Below are 7,788 nucleotides of genomic sequence, written 5' to 3'. Positions count from 1 at the left end.
TATATATATATATATATATATATATATATATATATACCACAATAATCCCTTTGTCTGATAATCTCATGTTCTCCTATTCCCAGTTATTTCATATTCTTCGTGTCTCATATTCTTTATATTCCACGTCTGATATACTTTACATTCCTATCTATGTTTTATATCCATCAAAATATCGTTGCAAACCATAACTTTTTTCGCACAAATAACAAGTCGGAAGTCAAATTAAAACTTGGCTGCTTGAGGAAAGTTCTGAAGTGACAAAATTCTATACTTTCAATGTCAGACATATTCACTCATATTTTCCTGATTTTATACTGAAAATCTTGTTTAAGAATCAGGTAGAGAAAGAGTTTTATTATTATTATTATTATTATTATTATTATTATTATTATTATTATTATTATTATTATTATTATTATTAGATCACAGTCAGACATATTACTGACTTCATAATGGTTTAGTATTTTATTTTGGAATCAGGTAGAGAAAGAGGTTTTTTATTATTATTATTATTATTATTATTATTATTATTATTATTATTATTATTATTATTATTATTAGATCACAGTCAGAAATCTTCCTGACTTCATACTGAATTAAAATCTTATTAAGAAACAGGAAGAAAATATTATTATTATTATTATTATTATTATTATTATTATTATTATTATTATTATTATTCATAAGATGAACCCTATTCATAATGAACAAAATAAATTAACAAACTAATAAATAAATAAATATAAATGTAAGTAAATCATTAAAACACATATTGCCAAAAAAAGAGTTAAAAATTATCGATGATTTTATCTTATGTTCTTGAACGTTTATGAAGGACAAGAAAAGCTGGAATCTTCTGAATTCCAGGGAACACAGCCCCGGGCAAATTCCTTGAGGCCTTTGTCAACATCGAGTAATCGACTTTGCCGAGACTTTGGGATATAGCCGATACTTTGTGTGTGTGTGTGTGCGTGAGTATGTATACATGTGTGTATGTGTGTGTGTGTAAGCTGCAATATCATACGCACTCACTAACATTAAGGGTTATGTTTTATGCTTGTTTTTCCTTTACCGTTTGTGACTGGGTATGTGATTTTACTATATAGCTTCTATAGTCGATACTCTGTGTGTGTTTCTGTGTATGTGCACGTGTGTGTGAGTGTATGGGTCTATGCTGCGTTGTCTCATACTCTCACAAACAATGAGCATCTGTTCTTACGTTTATTTTTTCTTGTTTTGTTTGTGCATTGAGTATTGTTTGACTATGCATCTCTTATAGTCAATGTTTTATGCGTGTTTGTGTAACTATGTTTAAGTGTGTGTGTGTGTGTATGTGTATATTGCATTTGTCCTGTACACTCACAAACATTATGGGTTTGTTTTCGTGTTTTTTTTTTCTTTATAGTTTTCGTTTGAGGGATTGTACCTATTAGAAGTGTTTATACATCAATGTTTTCTTATTTAGCTAAATAACATTTTGTCAATTCATAGATCATTATCAGGTCACACTTGAAAGAAATGTACAAAATATATCTCTTTGTCTCCCGTCGACATTTGTAGTAAGAAACTAAATAATCTTGTGTGATACTAATATATATTATTCGTATGTATTCTTTTCTAAATTATTTACAGTATTGTCTAGATTGATACAAGTAGTTAGAAACTAATTCAGTTTGCTAAAGATGGGAAAATATTTAGCTCCTGAAAATATCGAGATATCTCCTTAAAATAGGTTATAATTACAGTTATGAAATCATAACCAATATCTATCACGGTCCAGAGAGTTAGCAAAGAGTGCTTTCAAACACTGCTTTCTAAAATACAAGCGTACAAATCCCTTATTTTTTTAACAAGCACTTTTAACCAATCAAACAATATCCAAAGTGGGGTTCATCCTCTTTTATGCTACACAGCAATGTTGGAAGCAGTTTCCTGAAAGTGAAACCATTTAAAGGATTTTCTGGGTTATAGCACTAAACCTATCAAGTCAGTGGCCCACTTGGGGGGCGGTCCCTAAAAGCCTTAATCTCCATCATTAAAACTTATGTTGTCATCAGGTGAAACTTTGGGTTATTAGTAATCCTATCTCCAACGCATCGTAGGACAAGATACCTGACAGAAATTAGGTAATGTGAAATAGATTATATCTTGGTGGATTATAGTCAGCTTCCAACATCAGTCCGGTTGCTTTTAGCATCTAGCGGTTGATTCCTACCTGACTGATACCAGATTGGTGCTTGATACCTGAATGATACCAGATTGATACTTGATTAATACCAAAATTGCCCCCAATTCTTTTGCTTTATGATCAACCTTTTTCGTGCGTAAATGGATTTCAGCATTTATATGATAAAACAAATTCAGTATAAAGAGAGAGAGAGAGAGAGAGAGAGAGAGAGAGAGAGAGAGAGAGAGAGAGAGAGAGAGAGAGAAACAGCAGTCTCCAAACTATCTCCTGAGAAATTGGAGATTAATATTCGCCTAACTTCATAGAGAGAGAGAGAGAGAGAGAGAGAGAGAGAGAGAGAGAGAGAGAGAGAGAGAGAGAGAGAGAGCGGTCCCCAAATTATCTCTTGAGAAACTGGAGATGAATATTCGCCTAACTTCCGAGAGAGAGAGAGAGAGAGAGAGAGAAAATTGTAGTCCCAGTTCATATTCTGAGATCTAACTTGATATCAATATTAGAAAGAATTGCTAGAGAGAGAGAGAGAGAGAGAGAGAGAGAGAGAGAGAGAGAGAGAGAGAGAGAGAGAGAGAGAGAGAGAGATAATTGCAGTCCCGAATTACATCCAGAGATCAAATTGGAAGTTAATATTCAACTGAATTCCTAAAGAGAGAGAGAGAGAGAGAGAGAGAGAGAGAGAGAGAGAGAGAGAGAGATATAGAAACCCGTGAAAGCTTAACAGAACACTGTCATCGCAATAGCTTTCTCTGGAGAGAGAGAGAGAGAGAGAGAGAGAGAGAGAGAGAGAGAGAGAGAGAGAGAGAGAGAGAGAGAAAGTCACCTCCAGTTGCTATTAGCCTAATCAGGAAAGCCTAGACGGTCGATTGGAGATGAACAGATACCATTCTTGTGCAACGCAGCAATAGGCGTTCACAGCTGCACAGCCGGCTGGTAAAGAGAGAGAGAGAGAGAGAGAGAGAGAGAGAGAGAGAGAGAGAGAGAGACTGTCACATGTGCCTATCAAATTCAATTATTTCTTTTTTTTTAAATCAGCCATAACATCTCAGTACCATTTTGTAAAGACGGGCGTATACACCAATTTTCATTCATCCCCATAAACTTACTATTTTTTTTTTTTATGAATGAATAGGTAGTAAATACTACAAAGGGTTTATTCACCTTTGTGAGCTACAAAGGGCATTCAGAGTTGGTTTCATTCACTGTGCAGAGAGACTGACTTACGGTTCATTACCCTTTTATGTAACTGTAATTGTTAATTGAAAGGTTGGTTCTAGAGGACGGAGAGCCAATACGATCTTTTCAGATGGGGAGAGAGAGAGAGAGAGAGAGAGAGAGAGAGAGAGAGAGAGAGAGAGAGAGAGAGAGAGAAACAAAGTAGGTTTCAGAATGAGGAAGTACAGATTTTAATGGAGGTCGATTACCTTTGTAGAGAGAGAGAGAGAGAGAGAGAAAGAGAGAACAAAGTAGTTTTGAGAATGAGGAAGTACAGATTTTAATGGAGGTCGATTACCTTTGTAGAGAGAGAGAGAGAGAGAGAGAGAGAGAGAGAGAGAGAGAGAGAGAGAGAGATAATGATTAAGGAAAGTATAGCTTAAGGTATTTATATGTATATATATATATATATATATATATATATATATATATATATATATATATATATATATATATATATATATATATAATGTACATATGCATATATAAATACATTTATATATATATATATATATATATATATATATATATATATATATATATATATATATATATATATATATATATAATATAACAATTTGAAAGCACTGGATTCTCGTAAAACCCTTTGTTGAAGCAAAACTGAAATATACACAGCACTACATAGGGTATCATGTGCTGCTAATTGAGGCAAGAGCCCGTGCTGGCACAAGCACACCTAAATAACAAAAAAAAATATATATCAATTATTGAATTCTGCAACCGAAAACACTTTGAGATTTAGTCCAAAGATGGTACAGTAGCCTCCGAACGCCCACTGGGAGCTGTGGCGTGGGGGTGGTGGGCTGGAAAGGGGGCGTACACCCCTTTTTAAAAGGTCCTATTAATGAAGAATTTTCTGCCACCCTGAATCTGACGTCAGTTTCCTCCGTTAAAGGTTTGGCAAACAACTTGAGAGTACTGGGAAAGTTTCTCTCTCTCTCTCTCTCTCTCTCTCTCTCTCCATTTATCCAAACTTCAACAACAATATCCGATTAACAGCACTGAATTTATTGCTTAGGCTAGCTGGGACCTCCTTATATTGCCTAGAGAGAGAGAGAGAGAGAGAGAGAGAGATAGAGAGAGAGAGAGAGAGAGAGAGAGAGAGATCCTGTTACACGGAAGCCCCTTTTTCAATCATGAGTTTTCCCTAACTGTCACTCCTGAGGGGTATCTGAGCCTTCTCCACAAACACCGTCTCAGCTTTCACTGAGAGATTCCACCTCTGAGGAGAGACACCTCTGCTCTGTTGTGTTTGTGTGTGTACGTGTTTAGACACCTCCGTTTGTGTGTTTGTGTGTGTTTAGACACCTCTGTGTTTGTGTCTATGTTTGTTTTAGATGCTTACGTTTCCATGTGTTTATAAACAGCCCTGCTTGTGTGTGTGTGTGTGTGTGTGTGTGTGTGTATGTTTAGACACCTCTGTTTGTGTGTGTTTAGACACCTTTGTATGTGCCTATGTATGTTTAGACATCTGTGTGTGTGTCTATGTATGTTTGAGCACTTGTATGTTTCTCTGTTCATAGACAGCCCTGCTTGTGTGTGTATGTTTAGACACCTCCGTTGTGTGTTTGTGTATGTTTAGACACCTCTGTGTGTGTCTATGAACGTTCAGACGCTTGTATGTTTCTCTGTTTATAGACATCCCTGCTTGTGTGTGTGTGTGTGTATGTTGAGACACCTCTGTGCGTGTGCTTGTGTGCGTGTGTATGTTTAGACACCTCTGTGTGTGTCTGTGTATGTTTAGATGTGCACATTTTGACATTTCTGTGTGTGTGTGTGTGTATGTTTGGTCACTTGATAGAAAATGGGTTTTGTTATTTTCAATATAACCAGTATTCCTAATATATATCAGGAGAGTGATTAATTCTCATATTGAAAACGTTAAGGAAACAAGTAAAACATGCGCCGATGTTTCTTTTCGGCGCAATCGAGTTTTCTGCACAGCCGCTACGGCGTATAATCAAGGCCACCGAAAATAGATCTATCTTTCGGTGGTCTCGGTGTAATGCTGAATGAGCCGCGGCCTGTGAACTTTAACAACGGCCCGGTGGTGGCTTAATCTTATATCGTTGCCAGACGCACGATCATGGCTAACTTTAACCTTAAATAAAAATAAAAACTACGGAGGTTACAGGGCTGCAATTTGGTACGTTTGATGACTGGAGGGTGGATGATCAACATACCAATTTGCAGCCTTCTAGCCTCAGTGGTTTCTAAGATCTGAGGGCGGACAGAAAAAGTGCGGACAGAATAAAGTGCGGACGGACAGACAAAGCCGGCACAACAGCTTTCTTTTACAGAAAACTAACAAGTAATTTTAAAAATTCAGATAGATATCGACAGACAAAAATGAGAACATTACAGTAATCATTCTGCCCAAATATCTCTAAGCCCTCCCAAGACAGTCGATCACCTGAGAGAGAAGCGAGCGCAAGAAGTAATTACGCAAATTGACAGCCTCTGTCTACTCCCCTTAATGAAAAGTTCTCTCCCAGTAATTAGGCAAATTAGGGGCCCCCTCATTCGAAGCGTCTCTCCTGATCATTGATTAGGAAGAGTTTTAGATTTATCTTTATATATTTTTCTGCCGTGAACAAGAAAATGCATTCCTCGCTTCTTTCCAGAAGGCAGGGAATAGGAGGTAATTATGTTTAGGCGTCTGTCTTAAAGAGATGTGGAATGGACTGGGACCTATGAGAGCATTCAGCTCCCGAAAGGAAATTGAGAGTAGGTGGTTTGAAAGGTGTAACAGGAGGAAAACCTCAAAGCGGTTGCACTGTGAAATCATTCTTAGGAGAGGTTGTATGGCAAGATGTGAGATAGATAATATGAACGGAGGTACAGTAAATGGAATGAAAAGGGTCGCAGCTAGGGGTCTAAGGGACGCTGCAAAGAACCTTTAGTAATGCCTATGCCTACAGTACACCCCGTGAGGTGCACTGACGACACTACCCAAGTGTCATGCTTCTTCGGATCTCGAATGAATATAGTTTCTTTGCTTTCTTCAAGAAAATCTTACTTTCACCGTCAAATTTTAGCTGCTTTAAAAAACATCAATGGTAATTTGGTATTTCAGAACGACAATACGAAGATATTACAGTGATAAATAGCTCTCTTTGGCTTTATTCGTACTCAGAGGATGAGTTTGTCGGATCCACTGTAATTCTTGTGATAAATTCTATGTTGGTCATATTGATATATCACTGGAAAGGAGGATTGAAAAGCATTGAAAAATGTATAGAAAGTGAGAGATTTCTCGTTATTTTGAGTAACAGGAATTTAGAAAATGTTCTAAATGATGAAGTGAGTTTTGAGTGTGTGTTTATATATATATATATATATATATATATATATATATATATATATATATATATATATATATATATATATATATATATATATATATATATATATATATATATATATATATATATATATATATATATATATATATATATATATATATATATATATATATATATATATATATATATATATATATATATATATATATATATATATATATATATATATATATATATATATATATATATATATATAATATGCTGTTAAATATTTCACATTTTTTTAATTACATAACAACAAACAACCATTTTCCCTATAACTCACAAAGACCACATTAATCAAAAGTCGACAATTTGATTCCAAAGGGTATGATTATCCTGTAGACGCAAACAGTCCATTAAACTGAATCTATTTTTCTGTCCAAGTTTTATTCTCCCTCTGAGAATCATAAAACACTTTTTCCCAGAGCTGCGTCACAGCAGGGAGAATTTATAGCTTGTGCAGTCATTCATAAACAGATAATTCAGTATTTCAAATCGAGTTTTTAGTTTTCTGTAAAAGAAAACTGTTGTGCCGGCTTTGTCTGTCCGTCCGCAATTTTTCTGCCCGCCCTCAGATCTTAAAAACTACTGAGGCTAGAAGGCTGCAATTTGGTATGTTGATCATCCACCCTCCAGTCATCAAACATACCAAATTGCAGCCCTCTAGCCTCAGTAGTTTTTATTTTATTTCAGGTTAAAGTTAACCATAATCATGCTTCTGGCAACGATGTAGGATAGGAAATAATCAGTTTAAAAATGCATAAGCAAGCTTTTAGTAAAGAGAATTTTCTAAATCAAAGAGAATTTTCTAATTGAAAGGGGAGTTTCTGAATAGATTTTTCTTCTGTAGGGTAGAGATAGGAGACCAGACGTAAAATATTTATGTAAACATAAAATGAAATAGAGTTTTATAACACTGAAGCTGACTTTTATCTTTAAACATTATCGTGTAAAGGAACTAACAATCAGAATGGTTCGTCTTTTGACAAAAAAAGCACCACTTTTTTACTCAAAGAAACACAA

The sequence above is a fragment of the Macrobrachium rosenbergii genome, chromosome 48 (genome assembly GCF_040412425.1).
Source record: "Macrobrachium rosenbergii isolate ZJJX-2024 chromosome 48, ASM4041242v1, whole genome shotgun sequence".
In the NCBI taxonomy this organism is placed as follows: Eukaryota; Metazoa; Arthropoda; class Malacostraca; order Decapoda; family Palaemonidae; genus Macrobrachium; species Macrobrachium rosenbergii.
This window is presented reverse-complemented; position numbering follows the sequence as displayed.